Source organism: Hyaena hyaena, unplaced genomic scaffold (genome assembly GCF_003009895.1).
Source record: "Hyaena hyaena isolate Hyena2069 unplaced genomic scaffold, ASM300989v1 scaffold_316, whole genome shotgun sequence".
In the NCBI taxonomy this organism is placed as follows: domain Eukaryota; kingdom Metazoa; phylum Chordata; class Mammalia; order Carnivora; family Hyaenidae; genus Hyaena; species Hyaena hyaena.
Window position 1 is genome coordinate 671,501 of NW_024080946.1, and position 20,234 is coordinate 691,734.

The following is a 20,234-nucleotide window of genomic DNA, read 5'->3' on the forward strand; positions in this document are numbered from 1 at the left end:
GGCCCATTAATGAAGAGCTTCGCAGCTGTCCCAGGCTTCCAGAAAGGGCAGGCTCAGGGGCCAGACGCTGGGGTGGCGGGCTCCGAGCTCTGCCTTCCGAGTCCGAGGCTCTGTCGTTACTGCACAGAAGAGGGGCTGCATCTGCGCTTGTGAGCGGTGGGGCGCCCACCTGCGGGCCACTGGGGGGTGCACAGGGGTGCAGCTGGTCCCCCGTCTCCTCCCAGGGGCCGGCCAGACTCGCCACAACGGCCCGTGCGGGGGAGCTCACGCCCCCGTGATGCTTCCCTGAACCGGCACGCGGCGCTAAAAAAAGGGAGGCACACAGGGTGACGTGTGCACACGTCTGGGCAAAACCAGCTAGGGCTCCTGGATGGCTTAGTCAGTTAAGCGTCCGACTTTCACTTAGATCATGATCTCGCGGTTCGTGGGTTCGAGCCCCGCGTCGGGCTCTGTGCTGACTGCCAGCCCAGAGCCTGGAGCCTGTTTCAGAGTCTGTGACTCCCTCTCTCTCTGACCCTCCCCTGGTCACGCTGTCTCTCTCTCTCTCCTAGAAATAAATAAAAAACATTAAAAAAAAAAAAAACCCAGCTGGAGAGCGGCGCCACTGGTGTCCTGGAGGGACGGTGCGAACGTCGACATTTACTGGCTGGCGTGCTGAATGTTGCCCTCGGCCCGCGGGCCGCCACGCTGGTGGTGCTCGGGAGCAGGGAGGTCGGGGACACGGCCTTCAGTAACAGGAGAGCGCGCAGGGGGAGTGATACTTGACCCTAGACCCCCGGCTCGGGTCTGTGAGCATGGAAGGGGGTCTGCGGAGGCACCTCGGCACGTGAGCCCGTCTCCGGGGCGGACAGAGAGGCCGGCGAGGCCGGGGTACAGTGAGCACTTTGGCTTGGTCTTCTCCCCTGCTCTCTCCTTCTACTGATGGCATCTGATACTGGTTTTCTGTTTCCTGAGCTAGAAAAACGTTTCCTCTTAAAATAGATTTGGAGTGAAAAAGAGAGTCAAAGACAACCACGGAAAATGATATTCGATTCAAAGGGCTGCGGTGAAAATCACACAGGAGGTGTGTGAACGGCAGAGGCGTGGGGGAGGCCGTCTATCGAGGGAGGACGTGGGGGCAGCAAAGGTGATCCGGGGTGGGGGGATCGGGGGTCTCCAGGACCCCCCCCCCGCTCGCTGGGGCCCTCGGCAAGCATTTGAGGGCTCACTGGAGACCGAGACGGGGAGGGAGGCGTGGGGCGGAGCCGAGCCGAGCGGGGGTGGCCGGGCGGGAGGCTGACCTCCGCAGGGGCCTCGGGGGGATGAAGAGGCAGAGGGCCCCACGCCGGTGAGGGGAGCGCCAGCGCCAGACCCCCCCCCCCGTCACTGGCCCCTGGGTTCCAGTCCAGACCCGCTCAAATGTCACCCGGCCTCAGAGCCACCCGAGCCGGCGGCAGTCAGGCCATCCCTCTGTTCACGTGTCACCCGTCCCGCGTTGCCCCACGGGCGACCTACCCCTCGACTGTCCTCTCGCGTGCCCGCCCGCCCCTGGCTTCCCGGGAGCAAGGACCCCGGCCCGCTCGGCTCAGGCCCCCAGCCCCTGCCGCCTGCATCCCGGAGAAGGAACAAACGAGCCTCCGTTCCCCCAACCGTGGGGCCGAGGGACGGAACTGCGTCGTCCTCAGGGCGCTTTCCAACCTACACAGTCCGCTGTCAACACGACCGCCCTGCGGGAACCAGGCGTCCTAGCTTCCTGCCTTCCCTCAATGTCTCAGCATCTCGTATGACCATGTCCGCGCGCACACACACACACACACACACACACACACGCGCACGCGCGCACACACAGCAAGTTTTATGCGCGACCACAAAACTAAACGACCGAAGACGGACGAGCGGAGGCAGAACCTGGCCCACGAGGGGAAAAGGCACAGTCAGGCCAGCGAGTGACCCCAGACAGGGTGCACGGGGACCCCTGGCCCCAGAGACGACCCCCTCACCCCCGAAGGACAAAGGACAAACTGACCACACCGACGGCCAGGAGGAAGCCCGACGGCTCTCCAGGGGAAACCTCTCCTCACAGAACCCAAAGGAGACGGAGACAGGGCGTGGGGGTGACATTCGGCGTCTTCTTGACGGCTTTGCAAGGGAAAATATTTGAAGGGCAGCTGCGATGTGGTTTTGGCCCCGGATGAAACAGGACTCCCCAGCGGAGACAGCGGAGAGTTTCTTGAGTCGGAGGCGAGGCTCCTCGACCCTCCTATAGGAGCGTGCCGGGCTCCATCTTATGTAACGTTTGTTTTTCCTGGAAGGAGAACAGCATGAACTTTCCAAGTGTGCAGATGGCTCCGGGTTCTTCTGGGCGGTGAGACGCCAGACGGGTGGCAGTGAACGACTGGGGACTTACGGAGACGGCAGAGAGGTGAGACGAGCACACGGTGAGGGGGTTCAGGGGAACGGTCACAACTGCATGGGCACCGTGAGGCCTCTGAGCTCTGCTGTGATCCCAAGGGCACAGTCACCGGAGGCTCTGGAGTCGGACGGACCGCGGGCCACGGGCTCCTACCTCACGCCTCCTACCGCTCGCCTCCTGCCTCACGCCTCCTACTTCACACTTCATACCTCACGCCTCTTACCTCACGCCTCCTACCTCACACTTCCTACCTCACGCCTCTTACCTCACGCCTCCTACCGCACGCCTCCTACCTCACGCCTCTTACCTCACGCCTCTTACCTCACGCCTCCTACCTCACACCTCTTACCTCACGCCTCTTACGTCACACTTTCTACCGCACGCCTCCTACCGCACGCCTCCTACCGCACGCCTCCTACCTCACACCTCTTACCTCACGCCTCTTACGTCACACTTTCTACCTCACGCCTCCTACCTCACGCCTCCTACCTCACGCCTCTTACGTCACNCTCCTACCTCACACCTCTTACCTCACGCCTCTTACGTCACACTTTCTACCTCACGCCTCCTACCTCACGCCTCCTACCTCACGCCTCTTACGTCACGCTTTCTACCTCACGTCTCCTACCGCTCGCCTCCTACCGCTCGCCTCCTACCACACACCGCCGTAGGACCTCATTGTCCTTCGAGCCTCAGTCTTGTCTATAAAATGGGGTTACCGTCCCTATGTCCACGAGTCACCGTGAGCATTGAATAGCACCCATCACGCTACCAGGGCCTGTGTAAAAGGCCCCATGAGTGTTTCACAAGGCAAAGGTGTGTGCAGGGGCCAGGACAGTGCCTTTAAAGCAAGCAGATATGGGTTCGGACCCCGGCTCTGCCATGTATGAGCACGTGGCTCTCTGAGACTCAGTTTCTCCCTCAATAAAACAGCAAGAATGATTCTAACCTATGGCGACATGAGATCCAGGGAGATACAGGCAAAGGATTATCCAGCAAGGTGTCAGACTGGGGCGTGGGCCTTTCTGAAGATCTGTTTCCTTCCCCTTTCCAAGGATGACCCTGGCTTCAAGATGTGTATTCAAGGAGGTCTGGCTTCGCCGCAGCCCTTGGGGGTTCGGCTGTGGAGATGAGCCAGGTTCTCTCCCCAGCTCTTGGCTGGTGCCATCGAGATGGGACCTGACGGTGGCCATCTTTGATGTGGTGCATGGAATTCTGAATGCAGCCAACGTCTGGGCAGGGCATGAGCCGGGGCCGCAAGGGGAGAGCACTTGGTGAAGCTTGCAAGCTTCTCCAAGCAAAGCACTTGGCCTAGAACCCAGCCCCGCTGGGCCCCAGCACACGCACAGGTGGCTTGCCTTCCTGCCTTTCTCTCTGCACTGTGGATCCTCCAAAGGCAGGGACTATTGGGTCTCAACGATTTTTCTCTTTCCAGGCCCAGCAAAAGGCCTGGCATAGAGTTGGCATTCGGTAAATGTTTGTTGAATGAAATGGATGGATGGATGGATGATGGATGGATGGATGGGTGGATGGGTGGATGGGTGGATGGATGACAGACAGATGATGGAGACATAGAGATGGATGGGTGAAGGAGGGGATAGGTGGGTGGCTGCATGTATGGATGGTTATAGCTGCACATTTGTCTCTTCCCTCATGGATGCTGCAGAAGATGCAGGCTCTCTCTTCTGGGGCACAGAAGCTGAGCACACACTTCTCTCTCTGGGAGTCTCTGAGTCATTTTGAGAAGAGCTGTAAGGAGTTCCATGGTGGAACTCCATAATCCTTTCCGGAATCTCCATGCTTCGTGGCTGATACCAGCCAGGTCAGGGAGCGGGGACTCCCAGGCCAGCCTCTTGTCCACAGGAGCTGACGCCAATGGGCCGCCGCTCGTCCGTGATGGTGCTTTCTATCGGTGCTCCCTCTGAGCTACCCACTATTTTTTCTTCTCTCCTTTACATGCTTCCTGACTGCTGTTGATCTCAGTGGCGGGGTCTCTGCTCTTCCTTCTGTATTAACTCCCACCAACTCCCAACAAGTGAGTCTCAGAGCCTCCCCACTGCCCGCAGGTTAAAGTCCAAATGAGGCTCATGAGCTCTTTCCAGCCAGATGCACACCTGCCTTTCCAGGCTCGTCCCTCAGCGCTCCAGCCATCTTCTCTACTCCCGCCATGTCCTCTGAGGCTGCCCAGTCCTGCCCGGAACACGCTTTCTTCTTTGTTCAAGTCTATCACCCTTCCAGACCTGGCTCATGTCTGAAGTCCTCCAAAGCCTTCCCACAAACTTCTCCTTCTAGAAAATGTGGGAAAGTCAGAAAAGTGTGAAGAATAAAATGAAAATTACCCATCAAACTCCCACAACCTAAAAATGACCACTGTTTGCACTTCTAGTCTTTTTTCCATGATCAATATTTTTAATATGGCTGAGATCAAAGCCTTATATTGTTGTTTCTATGTATCATTGTCTCCTAAAGAATGTTCTGTACTATTGGACTTTTTATTTTTAAATTTTTTTTTAAATTTATTTATTTCTAGAAGAGAGAGAGAGAGACAGCGTGAACAGGAGAGGGTCAGAGAGAGAGGGAGTCACAGACTCTGAAACAGGCTCCAGGCTCTGAGCTGGCAGTCAGCACAGAGCCCGACGTGGGGCTCGAACCCACAAACCGCGAGATCATGACCTAAGTGAAAGATGGACGCTTAACCAACTAAGCCACCCAGGCGCCCCTGTACTATTGGATTTTTAAATGGTAAACATCATTTAAAACGGTTGCATAATATTCCTTAATTCACATCCCTAGGTATTTGCATTTTTTGGTAACTGATTTATTGAGATATAATTCATACACCATGCAGTTCACTCTTTTAAGGTATACAATTCAATGGTTTTTAGTTTATTCACACAGTAGTGCGACCATCGCCGTAATCAATTTTAGAACATTGTCATCACCCCAAAAAGAAAACCTACACTCATTAACTATCAGCCTCTACTTCCCCAACCTCTGCCCCCAGTGCTAGACAACAGGTACTTGACTTTTTGCCTCAACACAGTTGCCTATGCTGGACACTTTGCATAAATGAAACCGGGTCATACGTGGTCTTTCGTGACTGGCTTCTGTCACTGAGCGTAATTGTTTCAGGTTCATTGCTGTTGTAGCATGTATTAGTATCTCATTCCTTTCTATGCCCAAATAACATTTTGCTGTCTGGATACACCACATTTTATTTACCCATTCATTATGGTTCCTACTTTATTTTAGAGAGTAAGAGAGCTCATGTGGGGGAGAGGGGCAGGGAGGGAGAGAGAGAAAAGGAGAGAGAGAAAAGAGAGAGAGAGAGAATCTTAAGGAGACTCCATGCTCAGCCCCAACATGGGGTTCAATCCCATGAACTGTGAGATCATGACCTGAACTGAAATCGAGAGTTGGAGCTCAACCAATGGAGCCACCCAGGAGCCCTGAATCGTTCCTACGTTTTGACTGTTTTGAATAATGTTGCTACGAGCATTCATGTACAAGAGTCCGTGTGGACATATGAACATAATTTTCAGTTGCCTTTGGATATTCCTAGGAATGGAACAGCTAGGTCATACGGTAACTGCAGTCATTCTTGAGGAACCGCCCGACTGTATTTCCAAAGTGGCTGCACCATTTTAAATTCCTTCCAGCAGTGCGTGAGGGTCCTGACTTTTCCACATCCTCACCTATAGCTGTTGTCTGTCTTTCTGACTCTCGCCATCCTAGTGGGTGCGAAGTGGTATCTCATTGTGGTTTTGAGTCTCATTTCTCTGATGACACTCGATGGTCAGCATCTTTCCATGTGCCCGCTTTGTATGTCTTCTTTGGAGAACTATTTTCCGGCCTTCTGCCCACTTTTTAAATTGGGTTATTTGCTTTTCCATCAGTGAGCTCTAAGTGTTCTTTTTTATATTCTAGATATAATTTCCTTCTAAGATTTGCAAATACTTTCTTCTAATCTTTGAATTTTCTTTCTACTTTCTTTTTTTAATGTTTATTTATTTTTGAGAGAGAGAGAAGGGGGGGGAGGGTCAGAGAGAAAGGGAGGTACAGAATTAGAAGCAGCTCCAGGCTCTGAGCTGTCAGCACAGAGCCCCATGTGGGGCTCGAACTCATGAACAGTGAGATCATGACCTGAGCCAAAGTTGGACGCTTAACTGAGTGAGCCACCAGGCACCCCTCTTTCTACTTTCTTAACAATGTGCTTCGAAGCACAATGTTTTTTCATTCTGATGAAGTCCAATTTTTCAATATTTTATTTTGTTACTTATGCTTTTGGTGTTTTAAGAAACCACTGTCAAATCCAAGGTCATGGAAATTTATTCCTATGTTTTCCTCTAAGATTTTTATAGTTTGACCTCTTACCTTCACGTTTTTAGTTTATTTTTGTGTATGGTAGAAGGAGAGGTCCAACTTCATTCTTTTGTATGTTGAAATCCAACTGCCCCAGCACCATTTGCTGAGAAGACTATTATTATCCTATTGAATTATTGTGACATTCTTTTTTTTTTTTATGTTTTTTATTTATTTCTAGGAGAGAGAGAGAGAGACAGCGTGAGCAGGGGGGGGTCAGAGAGAGAGGGAGTCACAGACTGAAACAGGCTCCAGGCTCCGAGCTGGCAGTCAGCACAGAGCCCGACGCGGGGCTCGAACCCACGAACCGCGAGATCACGACCTAAGCGAAAGTCGGACGCTTAACCGACTAAGCCACCCAGGCGCCCCTGTGACATTCTTACATCTCATAGAATACGTGTTTTTTTCTGGACTCTCAATTCCTTGTGCCAGTAGCACATTGCCTTGATCATTGCTATTTTGTAGCAAGTTCTGAAATCAGAAAATAGGAGTCCTCCAACTCGGTTCTTTTACAAGATTGATTTGGCTTTTCTGGGCCCCCTGAGTTGCCCCCTGAATTTTAGGAACAGCCTGTCAATTTCTAGAAAGAAGCCATCCAGGGTTCTTATAAGGGTTGCCTTAAATCTGTGGATCTGTCTAGGGAGCATTGCCATGTTAATGATCTTGTTTTCCAGTCCATTAACATGAGACGTTTTCTATCATTTCGATTTTCTTTAACTTCCCTCAGAATGTTACGCAGTTTCCAGAGTATATGTGTGGCATTTCTTTTGTTCAATTCAGTCCTAAGTATTTCCATTCTCTTTGATACTCTCGTACATGGAATTGTTTTCTTGATTTCATTTTCAGATTGTTCAATGCAAGTATGTGGAAATACAATTTATTTGTACATATTCACGGTGTACCTTACAGTCTTGTGGTCATTAATTTGTCAAAACAGTTTTTAGTGGGTTCCTTAGGATTCTCCACATACAAGGCCATGTCATCTGCAAATACAGTTTTACTCGTTCCTTTCCCACCAGAATGTCTTTCATTTCCTTTTCCCGCCTCACCGCCCTGACTAGATGCCCCCGTAGAGTGACGGGTAGCAGTGAGGAGGTGAATGTCCCGGTCTTGCTCCTGACCTCAGGGGAAAAGCATATTGTCTCTCATCATTAAGCGTGCTCCTGGCTTGAGTTTTTGGTCACCGCCCTTCACCAGGTTAAAGAAGGTCCCTTCTAGTTTCTTACTATCTAGTTTCTTAATATCTTACTCTGTAGTTTTGTTTTCTTGTATGTCTTTGTTTGCTTTTGGTATCCAGGTGACAGTAGCCACTTAGACTGAGTTAGGGGGTGTTCTCTCTTCTTTTAGAAAGTTGTGTGAAGAGTTGATATTCATTCTTTACATGTTTGGTAGATTTCAAAAGTGAAGTCATCTGAGCCTGGGCTTTTCTTGGTGGGTAGTTTTCTGCTTACTAATTCAGTCTCTTTGTTATAAGTCAATTCAGACTTTCTATTTCTCTCAAGTCAGTTTCAGTAGTTTACATCTTTCTAGAAATGTGTCCCTTTCTCCTAAGCTATCTGATTTATCAGCATACAGTTGTTCATAGTATTCTTTGATAATCCTTTGTAATCACGAAAGATTGGTAATAACGCTCCTTCTTTCATTTCCGATACCAGTAATAGGAGTCTTCTGCTTTTTCTAGATCAATCTAGCTAAAGATCTGTCCATTTTGTTGATCTTTTCAAACACCCAGCTTTTGGATTTGTTTATTTTACCTACCGGGTTCCTCTATTTTCTATTCCATTCATTTCTGCTGTGATCTTATTATTTCTTTCCTTCTGCTTGCATTAGGTTTAATTTGCGCTTCTATTTCTAGTGTTTACCAGGCCTACAGCCAGCCCTGGCCGCAAATGACCTAAGGAAGACAATGGAATAGTCACACCTGGTAGAAACCAATCATGACTTGTACCCCTGGGGACCACAGTCAGTAAGGCATAAGGGGGGAATGATGACAGAGAGGGTAAATATCCAGTCTGAACAGCACCCTGACTCTGTAAAGACGGAGTTTATCCCTGGCATGCCCCCACTCCTGGGTCTGAGCCAGCTGGCTGACGGGGACCTGCTGAGACTAGATGGTCTTAGATACAACACATCAAGGCAAAGGGCAAATCCAAGCGACTTCAGACAGGCTGCGGCATCCACCGTGAAACCACAGAGAAGCCAGGATCTTCATCCAAGTTCAGCCATGCAAGATCTTCCAGCTGCTTCGAATGGTCTAGACCGCAAACAATAACCGATCACACGGGACCCCTGCCTCTATGATGGCTGCCACACAGCCTCCACGGTAAGGCCCACATCCCTTAGCATGTCCACTACAGCTGTTACCAACAGCTGTGTCCTCCCTAAAATTCACATGTTGAAGCCCTAACCTCCAATCATCATTTAGAGGTAAGGCCTTTAAGGAGGTGTTTCAGGTTAAATGAGGTCATAAGGATGGGGCCTTAATCGGATAGGACTGGCATCCTCCTCATAAGCAGAGAAAGAGACACCAGGAAGGCGCTCGCACAGAGGAAAGACCGCACGAGGCGGCTGTCTGCAAGCCAGGTAGACCAACCGTGCCAGCACCTTGAGCTTGCACTCCCAACCTCATTTCTGTTTGTTTTGGCCACTGTCATGGCAGCCCTAGCAGACGCGTCCAACAGCCATTCAAATCCACGCCTCGAACCAACCATGCCTGAATCATCTTCTGCCGCATACTTTACAGTTTCTGAAGCATCCCTGCCTTTTCCAGAAAATACCTCCATGCCTGTACGGAAGTGCTCCTCCCAGCCTGGAAGGCCCCTTTCCACCTTCGAGGGCCAGCTCACGTCACCGAAACTTCTCTCTGAAGCCTCGGCACAGGGTGTGTGGCCCCCACAAGCAAACTCCTGCGGTGCCCGGAACCCAACGGCCTCCTCACCACACGTGCACCGATGCCTTTGGAGGCAGGGACAGACCCACTTCATTTCCACATCGCCAAGCTAGGACGGGGTGCCTCACACACAAGGTGTCCAGAAGGGCCCCGTGGGACGGGAGGTCTGCCCTCCAGCAGGCCTGAGCCTCCAGGCCGCACCGAGGACCCTCCGTGGCTGTCCGGCACGGTGCCGCGTGTGCGTCTGGAGCTCAGTTAATGCTGTGGAATCACCTCCCTGTGTCCAAAGAGGAGGCGGGCCTCACTCACATCAATTCTCGAGTGGAAAACGTTTCTGCCATCCTGCAGGCCCCACTCGCACACGCGCTTTCACATACAGAATTTCACCTCTGCCTTACACTGGCGAAGACACAGCTGCCTGGCATGTCAAGGGATTACCTTCAGCGAATATTCTTATTCTAGCTGTTACTGGCCCCTTCAGGGATACTTCTGGACTTCGGTGCTCCATTTCCTGAACATAAACCCCTCTGATCTCTACTCTGTGCAAATAGTCCTTTCTTTCCCTACAAAGCCATGCCAGAAGGGACTCTGGAAAATCCTCTAACCCAGTCACCTGACTCTACATATGAGAAGTTCATTTATGCATTCAACAAACACGGGTAGATCCCTTATTTTGTGCCAGGCCTGAAACCCTACGAGCAGGGAGCACTGGAGAAGGGAGGGTAAGAGGAAACATGGCTTCTGCCCTGGAAAAGCTCAGGGGTTATTCTACCGTCACAAGATGCAAAGTGTCCTAGAGTTACAGCAAATGCAGATGCCTCTGGGACCTTGCCCGAAGGTCGAAGAGAGGACACCTTGTCTAACGTTACTCAGAGGCAGAGGCAGAAACAAAACTTCAAGGCTGGGTTTCTGGCTCTTAGGACAAAGGTCTTTTCCCCACGTGGTAGAATTTCAGAAGTGGCCTCGAAACACACCGTGCCCCCTCCTCGCGCCTTGGATGCGCGCTCCCACACCACGTCTGGGCTGACCAGCTCTGACACTAGTGCACACTTGAAAACTTCACCCAGGCGGAGACTGGAAAAGCCCGTGCATGTTGGGGTTTGCTTTTTTGCTGCTGTTCCAGAGAACAGACCCGAGCTAGCGGCTAAAAGGTGCCAGACCACACGCAGAAGAACCGAGGTCCCGCGGCCCACCGCGCGCCGATACCAGGCACCCAGGGAGCCCCCAGCTGGCCCGCCGGTGCCGCAGAGGCAGCAGCTGGCCACAGGTGCATGAAGGAACCCAGCCAAGGCAGAGCACCTGCCCCGCTGAGCCCAGCACGGAATGCCGATCCACAGGAGTGTGGGCTAAATAAGTGGGGTGACCAGGTTACGAAGGCTCCCCAGACGGCTCTGCCCCAGAGACGGCAGGAAGCCGCCTGTCCCAGCAATCTCATCTCTTGCGATTCAAAACATTTCCACATGATGCTGATACGTAATCGGGACCAAAGGAGACACAGACTACGGAAAATGGAGTGGATGCTTCCACTAAGGTTTGCTGGCACAGCCTTCCAGCCCTGCGCACTAAGGTCTGGCCTCCCTGCCAGCCCAGAGGGTAGCTCAGTGCTGTCACTCACGGAAGCTTTACAGGAGATAAGAGCGTGTCGCTGTCCTCACTATGTGTTATCTCAAGAAGAATTTCACCACCAACGGCTTTCTCACAGTTTTCTTGTCCAGTTTTCCTTGTAGATTAAGCACCCAGCATCTATTTCTCTTTCTCTCTCTCTCTCTCTTTTTTAAAACATTTTTTACTTTTGTGAGACAGACAGACAGATAGACAGGGCACAAGCAGGGGAGGGTCAGAGAGAGAGGGAGACACAGAATCCAAAGCAGGCTCCAGGCTCTGAGCTGTCAGCACAGAGCCCGATGCAGGGCTCGAACCCACGAACTGTGAGATCATGACCTGAGGTCAGTCGTTTAACTGACTGAGCCACCCAGGTGCCCCATCCAGCATCTATTTCTATTAACTTCCATTATTTGGGGAGTTTGAAATCTCACTGAAATGGAACTGAGGGTTGTTGCTGTTTTTTTAAGTAATTACTGTACCCAACGTGGGGCTCCAACACAGGACCCCGAGACCGAGAGTTGCACACTCTACTGACCCAGCCAACCAGGTGCCCCAAAACAGAACTGAATTTTAACTGTTAAGACAAAAAAAGCAGTAAAGAAGCTGAAGACTGGGGGAAAGCCTGAAGCCCAGGGTCATGGGGAAGAGCAGTAAAGGTGAAATTTATAAAGATCATCACTGCTTTCCCTCTAGGGCTTATGTGGCTGATGCTTGCAGGAGGGGGCGGGAAGTAAGGGATAATGGTGGGTAACAAACAAGCCCAGCACACAGTCCTTCCTCGCAGCCTGCCAGACTGATGGCGGAGGCAGCCAAAGAGCTCAAAGTAAGCAGTAAGAGCTCACACTCACATCTCACCTACGACATGCCAAATGTGAACTCCCACGCGTGCATCTAACCTGTACAACCACCCTAGGGAAAGGCACTGGTGTCCCCCACTCTAAAGATGCAGAGACTGGTCAAGTAGCGGATCGACGGCCCCACGCCTCACCCACGTGGACCCAGTCTGTTCCCCGCAGCCTGGCTCCAGGGCCCGCGCTCTTCTCCACTGCCCTATCCTGCTTTGCGTCCCAGACGGACCAGCGGTCCCTGGAACACGTCCCTTCAGGGTCAACTGAATAGAATCAACAGAGCAAAATGTCTGAAGGCAGCAATTTCCTAGCCAGGGGTCTTCCATCTGTAACCCAGTGGCCTGCAAGTGGCCCGAAGAAACTGACCTGCTTCGCCAAGACCAGGCTAACCAGAGGCTACTTGAGACCAAAGATGCAGTTTCCCCCTTCCTTCCAGCTCTTCCTCCTTCTGTCCTTCCCCCTCCCACCCCTCAGTTTCGGGGACCCCACAGTCCTCTGCCACATGCTTCCCTTATTCTCCTAGAGGCGGCCTGTTCTTCTCTTCCTCCTAGAGTACACCCCCTTCTCCCACCCCATCCCAGGGGTCCTCTAAGCGAGTCTCTTGCCACCTTTCTGAAGTCCACTACTCAGCATCTTGGGGCACCACCTTCTAATCACAGAAAACAGAACCCTCCCAAGTGGAGATGTCATCAAGCAGCTTCCGGCAGTGAGGAGGGAGGTGGCCCGTTAAGAACTCTCCAAGCCCAGCCCCAAACTGGGCATCTGTTGAAATCCCCACCGCGAAGGGCTGCCTCGTGGTTTCAACCCGTAAGGAGAAAGCGTGAGGCCAACTCCTGAGACACGGCTCGGCGCGGAGGAGAAGGCGTGGTCGGGAGCCGGCCCCCCCGGCCACGCCAGCCCCCCGGGTGCGTACATGCCTACCCTCGGGGCCTCAGGCTTCCCATCGACAGCGATAAGGCTGGCACTGAGCCTTGGGGTCAGGGACCACCCCGATTTTGAGATTCTGTTTGGAGCCTATGATCCATCTTCCTTTCCAGAAAAGTGCATATACTGAACATACCTGTGATGTCAAAAGGTTCCCAGACTCTAACCCCCTAAAACTCTCTTGGGGGGGAAGCCCCCAGGGTTAGGGAGAGCTGGAGAACTCTAAGAGTGCTTTAGCGCTCAAGTCTGACTTCCTCCACCCCAAGAAAGTTTCCGTGCCAGCGACATGCTCACGCCCCTTTCCTCTCTGGGAGCAGATTCACCCACTCATTAACACACATTTATTAGGCTCCTGCTGAAGGCTGGCCGCTCTTCTAGGCCCCAGGGACATGGGATGGGGCATTCTACCGCCACCTGCGCTCTGCAGGGAACCACGTAAGGGGACCTAAAGGCAGCACAGGTGTGATTTCACAAAGCGATCCATTTCCATCCTGATCTCTATTAATCCGGCCCCTGAGATGCTGGTAAATATTTCTGGTTTGGGAAACCTGTTCAAGGAAAAGGAAGGTCTAATTCCCCTTAATCCTAATATCAGCTGAAGATCTATTTTTCCAAGCCTTCCTTCTTTCCTTCTGTTCTTCCCGCTTCTCCTCTTCCCTCCCCCCTGCTCCCTCCCACCCTCCCTCCTTCCTTTCCTTCCAGAATGTTGAAGGAGCTGCGATCCCAGGAGAAACAGCTCCTTTACACCTTTTTGAGGAAGGTGAGGCATGGTTTCTCACCGCTGCAAGCAGGAGGGTTTGCTGGGCGCCGAGGGAAGAAGTGAATGGTCAGCACATGCGGGAGAGGCATGATCGAGCTGGTGAGAAACTGAAATGGGGGGGGGGGGGCAGCTGCAAATGGAGTGACACAGCTCGAGGCTCTTGTGACCTCCTAGCTAGCACAGCCCCCTGCTGTGTGTGTCTCTGCCACACAGAGAACAATGCCACCCCCAGGCCATGACCACCATCAGCATCCCCGCCCCCACCCCAAAGGAACAAGGCTGTGTGAAATGAAAGGAACCTCCTACCAACGAGAACCTTGGATGACCCTAAAATATGGGACAAGGGTTGTCTGTAATTTCAGCTGTAAAAATTCGCACCACAGAAGACCATTTCCTCCATGTACACAATCACCCATGGTTTGGTTTGCACTCAAGGACAAAGTGCATCTGGGATTAACATCTAAACCTAGAAGGTGCTGGTAAATAGACGATGGTGGACAACGGTGCTATTCAGGAAGGAGCTCATTTTGCTATTTTTTCCCTTAGACTCCACTGCAAAACAAAGCCAGATTTGTATCTGCAGAACATTCTTATAGCAACTGGAAGAAATTATCCCTTGACGAAGCTGTTGGAAAAATCAACTGCAAGAATAGCACCCGGCCTTTCCTCTAGCCATCAAATGATCTTTGCTATTCGAAGAGTCTTTAAAGAAAAAAAAAACACGCCCAGAAGAGATGCCCTATTTAAAAATGAGGCAGTTTGTTTTGATATAACAAAGGCGGAGACATCAGAGGGAGAAACGACAGCTTCATACAAGAGAAAGAAACTTTTGGAAATTTTTAAAATAGGCAAAAAACCCCCAAACTGAATTACTACTGAAAATCTGATTGATCGGATCAAGAATAGCATTATTGCCCCCAATGCAGAGTAACATCCACTTTCCAGGGGCTTAGGAGTAAGTTTCCTAACACAACACAGGAAGTCAACGGCGCTTCGTTTTCGACCCCCGTTGTGGGGCCCCGATGTAAGACGGGATTCCTTCTGCACCTTCATGAACATGAGCTTGTCCCCATCATTAATATCTCACTGGTAATTTGGCTTGCTTGGCCACCCTCTCTCTGCTCCGTTTCTCCCACCGATTTCTTCCAGGGGTGCTCCAGTGAAGCGCCCCGCGGGGTAGGCGGCCCCGCCGGGAGCAGGCATCTCCAATCTTTCCACTGCAATCACATGGTGCCACTACTGTGCACGATCTCAGCCCTCTTCGCCTGTCCCCTGGACTGTGGCGGACATCTCCAGCCACGGACTGTCTCATTACAGCACTTGCTGGCTCAAAACCTACCCACTGGGCTCCCAGCCTTTGAAGGTTCAAGTTCGAGCCTGTAGCTCAACCTGCAGCCTCCCCCACCGGCCCCACCCGCAGGGCCCGGCCCTATTCTACCTCTCGAGCTTAGGCTCCTCCCACTTCCTACCGGTGCCTTCTGTCCCAGCAACAGCCCTTGAACGCCTAGCGCAGCCCTTGCGTTCCTGCCTCAGCCCCCTCCCCGGCAGCCCCTTCCTGCACGTGAAATGGTGTTCAAGGGCACAGGGAAAAAGGGAAGTAGGAGCTGAAATCCAGCCCACGTTCTGCTTCCCAAGCCACACACCTGAGGTGCTACATCTACACGGAGGGACTCCCTTTGGGAATCTGCACAAAGGCTCTGCATGGCTTAGCAGTGGCCCTGTCTCTACGAGCTCGCCACATCACGTCACAACTGTCCACGCGTTCACCTCCCCCCACCCCTCCATCCCCACGCTGGTGCCCGACACACGCCTGGAACGCGCAGATGGCACTAACTGTTGACTGAGCCGGCAGGTTGAATGGGAGCGAGACTGTGGCTGAACACGGAGAACGGGGAGGTAGACCCTCAGAGCCTGTCTTGCTACAGAGGCTCCGAAGAGCCCAGCGCTAACCCAGAGCCTCACACCCAGGCGGAACGTCCAGGGGCCGGGCCGGGAGAGGCTTGACTGTCCTCACACCCACGAAGACCCACAGAATGGCGTTCCAAATGGCTCCTCTCGGGGACAAAGAGGGGATGTGATTTGTCCACTCTGAAGGTGCAGCAACCAAAGGTAAGCGAGGCAGCAACACCTCTTCCCGCAGGTGGCAGGGGTTCAGAGAAGTCACGAGGGCCGCAGGAGTCGGCAGGGGACGTTCAGAAACACCCAAAGACGCAAGCAGAGCTCCTGGAATGTTGCCCAGAGCACTGAACCAATGAACCAATCCCACGGGGGGGGGGGGGGGGGGGGGCGTGGAGGAAGGCAAGGCACTGAGTTACCGACTTTCAACCTGATTAGAAAACCGAAGGGGGAGGGGAGCGTAGGAAAAGCCAGTCTGACCTATGAGAACAAAACCCCAGAAGGCAGTAGAGGGTCAAAATTCTGTCCAACCAGACGGTGGAGACGCTGCATCTCTGTGGCCTGGGAGGAGCCCTTATCTTCTGGAAGCGCTGGGACCACACCCAGAGGGCTGGTGGCTGACGCGAGGACATTACGAGGGCATGGCCAGCTTCGGGGAGTCACCAGGTACATTTGCATAGGTAGGAGGAAGTGTCCTAAAGCGTCACTGCCCAAAGATGCAGCCAAGGGTTGTGAAGGCTTCGAAGAGAAAGGGGTCAGTGTGACCCAGGGCAGAGGCAGGGGTGTCAGCTGAGCCCCCACTTTGGGGAATAAGGAATAAGGAGAGCAGTCGCTGGAGCTGGGACTTTGGCTTATTGATTCTAGACCCCTGACAACGGCGGAGGCTTAGAACTCGGAGACGTTCCCACTCCCGCCCGACCCCAAGTTACCAGCGGAGTCCTGAAAACCATACCAACTGCAGACTGCCGTGGAGGCAGTGTAGACTGCGGGAACCAGGAGGGGAGAGGCGGGGCATCCACACCAGGGTGTGGCCGCCCGGCCGCTGGAGGGAAAAGCCAAGTTACTGAAACAGAAGTCGGAGGCAAGAAAGGGAAAGAGCACAGAGCCAGCAAGGTCTATAGAAGGGACTCCAGGCCTTCTGTTCTGGAATGTCTTGGAAAACGCAGGGGGATCTGGAACAGAACGCTGAATGAAACTTTCAAGAAAGAGTCACTTGCGAATTGCAGCGATCCTCCAGGCCCTTCACCACTGGCCCTTCCGCAGATTTCCAGCGCGGGTGTGGGCGCCCACCCCAGGGCACCAGAGCTCGCAAGGCAACTCAGTTCCCACCCCCCACCACCCCCCCGGACCAGTCACCAGCGCTGGAAATCTGCGGAAGGGCCAGTATTTTAAAAGTCCAAGATACTAAATCAGGATAAAGCAGCCACACCCCCAGGGGGCATCACAACGTTTCTGGTTTCAGGATGGACGCGTACCTTTCGCCTATCTCCCACTTTTAGTGATGAGGAGCAAATGATTAGGGAGAATTCAATATTCTATTACTCTTTACCGTAGGATGAAGTGATTTTCAACCCTAGCGAAAGATAATCAGAATTTATCAGGGAGACGCCCACTACTTGGAGATGAAAGTCTGTCTCTCACCGTGGCGTGTTAAGAAAAGCAACTGACTTGGGAACTGAATCCAGCTACACCGCCTGGGGCCCGTGGGCCTGTTCCCCGAGGTGTGACAATGGAAGTAGTCATGGGAACACTGGCCTCACAGGTAGATGTGAAGTTAAAATGAGATCATGGGTGTAGAGGGTCTAATCCAGGCCCCAGAACATGCTCGATACGCAGTGAATGTAAGATAGTTCTGCGATCTCTTAAGTCAAACGTTTGTTATCACTGTAACAAACACCACTGCACGAGCACAAGTTCCCCTTGACGTTGTCAACTGTGGGCTGAAAACTCTCTGGTGCTGAGCGATGAGAGACAGAGTCTCTGGCCTGCTGTTGTAGAAACAGCGACATGTTTGGACACACACATCGTAACGACAATCCCTAGAAATGCTTTCTTCTTTCTCAGGGTTCAGGTTGAGAGGCTGGCCTTTACGAGGACATAATTTGATTCGAGAAGCAGGTTCTGCCGGTTTCCCTGCTGTGGCTGACACCTGTGACCCAGAGTTGCTCTGAACCGCCTGTAGAGCTGGTCCGGGGGCCCAGCAGGTCCTCTGAGAGCAGAAAGTTCCAGACGCTCTGAGGCAGAGCCTCAGGCCTAAGGACCTGAAAGCAACTCGTCGACCAAAAAAAAAAACACAAAAACCCGACCGAAGCTCTGCAGCTGACAGAGGTGTGCACAGAGCCCGCTACGTGAGACGCCACCCAGGGTGGCTTCTGAGGTCGCCAGGTCCTCTGTGAGGGAGACTCGTTTTTCGACGGAGCAGAGTGGAAAACAGAGAGATGGGTCACATCTGCCTGGGTTTTCCCCACAGACGGTGGCGTAGAGAAGGCCCTGAGCTGAACTGGGAAAGGGACTTGAGGACACTCCCTGGAAGGGACAGACTGAAGTCAGGGGTGACCCGAGGCCCCCTCTCCCTTCCCAAAAGCAATAGGCAACGGTGTCGAAAGTCAACAGCAGACATGTCGCAGAGAACGCAAGAAGGCGGGCCTGCACGGTGGCCGGTGGCTGCCCAGGCGGCTCGGCTCCGTTATGCAGACACGGACGCGCTTCCATTCCAGTTGGCACAAGCCTCTGCCCCGAGACCCCCTGTGCCCCCCGCTCTGGCTGCCACAACCCCTCCTCCAGGAACCCCTCACCCTCTGTGAGATACAGAGATGCAGCCACAGGGTTAACTTCTGCTCCAGGAGGCCTCCGGAAGTTTCTGATTGGTCGGGGCTGGTTGTGAAATGGTTTAAAGATCACCCCCGACCTTGGTCCCAACCCCAAAAGGGTTTATTGGTCTGCATCATCTGCAGGGGTCGGGGGTAGAGACAGAGTAGGTAGGCGGGTGGCCTCTTCCAGATCCCAGGGCTCGACCACCCACCTCGACCGCCTGCCGCCTTCTCACGGCCACGGGCAGCCACCACGACACGAACGCCGAGCCCCCAGAGCCAGCTCGCTGCAAACCCCCGGGACTTGCCCCATCTAAGTGGGGCAAAGGCAATGGCACGAGAGACCTCCCCACAAGGCAACACGAGCGGGGAGATTGTGAAAACCACCGACCGCCAAGGAAGGGCAGCCAGTCCGGCCATTACCTACCCCCGCCCCACCCTGCGCTGCCTCCTTTGGAGACCGAAGGCCCTCTTTATCTCACTGCCTCCAACTAGGACAGCCTCCCACTCCCCCGAGGAAAGCCCCCAAAGTCTGGGGCTTGGGCAATAAAAATGCCTACTTTCAATTCTTCGTCCCCTTTTTGTATATTGATCGAATAATGCCCCACAGACCACACAGTTATTAGAAGTTAAACCAAGAATACACCATTGTGCAGGCAGAGAAGTCAGAGTGGAGAAGAAGCCAGAATGGATGATTAATGATAATGCTTGACAACTCTCTCTCTCTCTCCTTCCCTCTCCTTTTCTCTCTCTCCTCACCTCCTCCTTCCTCCCTCCTTCCCTCTCTTCCCCACTCTCTCCATCTGACACATATGCAGACGTACACACTCTCTTCTGGAAGGTACTTGAAGAAACATATTGCCAGGAGGGGTAGGAACTATTAACAGCCCGTTAGGATAGGCAGTTGGTACAGCTGCCCCGAAGCTATGATTTTTAAACCGGTCTTTAAAAGTCCCGACCTCTGTGTTTTCAATGAGCAGCTACTGGGGTTATAGACACCTGGTTGAAAAATCGGAGACCTTCTATAGCCGTGCCAGGGTTGGGTGACTGCAGAGACGTAAAGAGAGCTACAATCCATATCACACCGTGTCCCCAGGAGACGGGAGGCCTGGGGGACAGGTGAAATATCCTTGGAAGAGAGACACTTGCTCGTCACCAGGCCAAATGGTTACCACAAATAATCCCTTTCCCCAAATCACATAAACAAGCAGGGTTTTCCCAGTTTTGTACAAGAGGAGGGAGCAGCAGGCGACCAGCTGTCTCGTGGTGGATCGTCCCAACGCCTTTTCTAAAAGCCAGACAAATCCTTGATGGAAAATGTACACAGGAACTGAGCTGGCAAGAAATCAGAAGGAAACACCCAGACCCCTTTCCCCCGAGTTACACACGGAAGGCACCTCTGAAGCTCGTAATCAACCAGGAAGAGAGAACAAAGGTTGCTATATATACACTTTTAATTTTCTTGTCTGCCTAGGTGGCTTTCTGAGTTGTCGCCTCTGACTGCAAAGGAATGCCTCCACGAGAGGAAAGCCAGCCCAGTCCGAAAAATACAGTCATGTAGAATTTTCGAAAACCGCCATACGCTAGAGCCCGTATCCTGGTGGGTATCATGAAAACAGAACTCCTGCTTCTTAATTAAAAAAAAAAAAAAAAAAAAACACACAAAATGATAAAGTCTAAATCTCAGCTTTGCGGACGCTGCTGTGCCNGAAGCTCGTAATCAACCAGGAAGAGAGAACAAAGGTTG

At 52.6% G+C, this 20,234-nt stretch overlaps 1 protein-coding gene and 1 long non-coding RNA gene across 3 annotated transcripts in view; one reads left to right on the forward strand and one right to left on the reverse strand.

Annotated features, from left to right (window-relative positions):
• The window catches only part of LOC120242716 (monoglyceride lipase-like), a 76,191-nt gene that overhangs the window by 53,776 nt on the left and 2,181 nt on the right, over window positions 1-20,234 (reverse strand). The gene's annotated exons all lie outside the window — the stretch shown is intronic.
• Window positions 15,471-20,148, forward strand: LOC120242720. The gene is made up of 3 exons (XR_005531150.1): window positions 15,471-15,890; window positions 17,232-17,439; window positions 19,962-20,148. It is a non-coding gene; the product is annotated as an uncharacterized LOC120242720 (long non-coding RNA).